Below are 3190 nucleotides of genomic sequence, written 5' to 3'. Positions count from 1 at the left end.
CCGGACAGCTGCCTGGGCCACAGCTCTGCAGGCTAGTGGGTGCGGGGCACTGAGGGAGCTAGCCAGCTCTGAGGACCTAACAGCAGGGACACTCAAGCCTCCCACCCCAGTACACCCCACCTGCCTGACTCTACAGAGGGAGAAAGTGAGGCCAGCGAGGGAATGGGCAGGACTTGCTCCATTCCAGCTTCTGACCATGGGAAGGAGTAGAGGACTGGAAAACGCTCGCTGGTCTGGGGACTGGGAGCTGACCCTCCCAGAATGGAGGGGGATGGACAGAATGACCTGCTGACTTATACTCCTCTGAGCCCTCCACACATATCCCTCTGATGGGAGAGGTACAGTAGGGACAAATCAGGCCGCCTGGGGCCAGGGAAGGGGAGGAGGTACCATCTCCCCAGCCTCTGGAGGCCAGTGTCCAGGCCTCCAACTAGCCAACTTCCTAGAGTCTGGAGGAAAACACAGTCTCATAGGATATTTGATGGGTAACACTTAGTGTGCAGGCCCTATACCCCAAGGTCCCCTGACCATCATAATCCCCACTGTTCTGATGAGGAAACTGAGACTCAGAGAGGGAAACGACTCACCCAGCTCACTCCAGTGAGTGGAGGAACTGGGACTTGGACCCAGGCATCAGATTCCAGCAGCTCTGGCTCTGTACCCAGTTCTATCTCTGTCCCACAAAAATCAAGTCTCTCATACACACAGACAAATATCAAGTCTCTCACCCTGCCTCGCCTCCCCTACCTGTAGCTCCCCTCCCATGGGGCTATGAAGTTCTGTCAGCCAAAGCCAGGCAATCACACTCCCAGCAGCATGGTCCCAGCACAGTCAGACAGGATATAAGGCCATGCCAAGCAAGGTCTGAGGAAGGCTGAAGCCATGGAGCTGAGGGTGGCCCCCCCCACCCCATCCCTGTCAGTCATCTCTCACCCGCTCACACAAACAGACGCTTCCACAAACACACACTCTCCAATATAGATCGCACACACTCATCTGGTCACAGCAACAGGTACTCACACACAACTTGCAGATAAACACAAGCACAGTCACACGTACGTTGCTTGCACACATACAAACTAACAGATACAAATGCAAACTCAGTCACGCATATCCTCACACCAATACTAGACTTCTCTCATGCTAAAGACCTCTGTCACACAGTCCACCCCCACCACACACCGCAGGCTCCCAGTTCCTAAAGCCAACCCCACCCCACCCCATGCCAGCACTCCAAATTCCCATACACTGGACAGTAAGCCTCCAGGCAGGACCAGGGTGTAGGTAGGAGTGGGTCAAGAAGAGGGAGGTCTGCTCTGCCCCTTCCTGCCTGTGGGTGGGGGCCCTCCAGCAAGCCTACCGGTGGATTCCTGCCCCCTTCCTCAGCACCCACTTAAGACCTTGGGGGGGCTGCCACCTGGCTACAGTTCAGATGCAAGGGAACAGTCCCCCACCTCTCACCCACGGGGGCTTTCAGCTCTCCCAGGCTCAGGGAAAAGAAGGGGACCAGTGGGAGGGAACTGCCTCTCCTCTGAGGGTCTCAGTTTGTCAGGAAATGAGACATACCAGGAATAGTGTGGCAGCGGTCTAAGCCGCCACAGGGGCATGGACTCCAGGTCCTGTCCATGATCTAACCACTACATACCCTTCTTCCCAAACCTCTGCCTCTTCCCGCCTCTCCCTGCTGCTCGCAATTAAGAAGGGACTATGGAAACAGAGGTGAGCTGAACCCCTCCTTCTCCAGGCTGGAATCTGACTCCCAGATCACTGTGAACTCTTGAGCCAGAGGGACACCCCTGTCTGAACCTGGCTTCCCCGCACCTAAGGAGGACCCAGCCTCCATCCTCACTCACACACAGTATAGCACACTCACACACTCATCCTCGCACTAACTCACACACAGTTACACACAAGCTCATCCTCACCCTCACATGTCCACACACACACTCTCACAATTTGCACACTCAGTTACCCTCACACATTCACATGCTTGCACACACTGTCACACACACTCTCATGCTCTCACACACTCCCTGTCACTCTCTCAAACTCATACACAATCACCCCATCACACTCACGGCCCACCTGAACAGGCTGAAGTGCGGGGGCCCTGAGGTCGGCAAAATGCTGGCAGAGGCTCAGAGGTGGGTGCTGACAGCCTGGCGTTCAGGGGAGGGGAAGGGTGGCCACAGAGGCCTGGAGCATCCTGAATAATTCAGGGTGGTGGCTGCTGGTGGGGGGCACGGCAGAGGGCTGGGGCTGTCAGCTGCAGGGAAAGCTCGCTGGATGGATTGTTCTGGGAAGATCACTCCTCATGTTTTGAGGAGAATCAGCCCGGATCGGAGACTCATTGAATTCACAGAGGGCTTCTCACACCTGCTTTCACTCTCAATCCTTACAAGGAGCCTTCACACAGGTACTGTAGCCCCACTTTATAGATGGGGAAACTGAGGCTCAGAGGAGAAATTTACTCAAGGTTGTAAAGTGGGGTTCCCCAGGCTGCTGCATGCAGGCTTCTGCATCTCTCTCCCCCATATACACACACTCACACACCCTGGAGAGAGGTTCCTCTGGTTACTGTGCCCAGATGGAGATGAGAGACCCCGGCCATAGAACACTCTGGAGTGTGCTGCTGGATCCGATTCCAGGAAGCACCCTGACTCAGGGCTTGGCATAGCAGGACCTCAGCTTGCTATCTGCCGAATGAGGGCATTGTGCAGGGGTAGCACACAGGACAAGTTACTAGACATCTCTGAGCCTCAGTTTCCTCATCCTTAAGATGGACGCTAAGTGTACCAACCTCTTGGGGGGTTGGTAAGGAGCGACCAGAAAAACACATGTAAGCAGTAAGCATGAGGTCCGGCCTACTAGAAGGGCTCCACAGTGCAACTAAGATTGTGATGCGTATACCTTTGCCACAAAGAGGCAGCCACAGAGTCGTGGTCTGTGTACATGCGGTTCCCTCTGCCTGGAGCATCCTCCCCACTCTCCCTTGCTGATGCCACATGTCTCTGTGTCTCCTCTTCAAGGCTGAGTGCATCTGCCACCTCCTTCAGGACAACAGCTGTGGTCTCCTGCCATATCCAGCACCCTCCCTGGCACCCAGGTGGCTGGCCTTGTATGCTGAGAGTGGGCCCAGCCTGCCCAGCTCAGGGCCTGCACACAGTAGGTGCTCATGTGTTGCCTGCTG

The sequence above is a fragment of the Lipotes vexillifer genome, unplaced genomic scaffold, assembly GCF_000442215.2.
Source record: "Lipotes vexillifer unplaced genomic scaffold, Lipotes_vexillifer_v1.1 scaffold217, whole genome shotgun sequence".
Taxonomy (NCBI): Eukaryota; Metazoa; Chordata; class Mammalia; order Artiodactyla; family Lipotidae; genus Lipotes; species Lipotes vexillifer.
The sequence above is the reverse complement of the archived record's forward strand: the minus strand, read 5'-3'. Positions refer to the sequence as shown.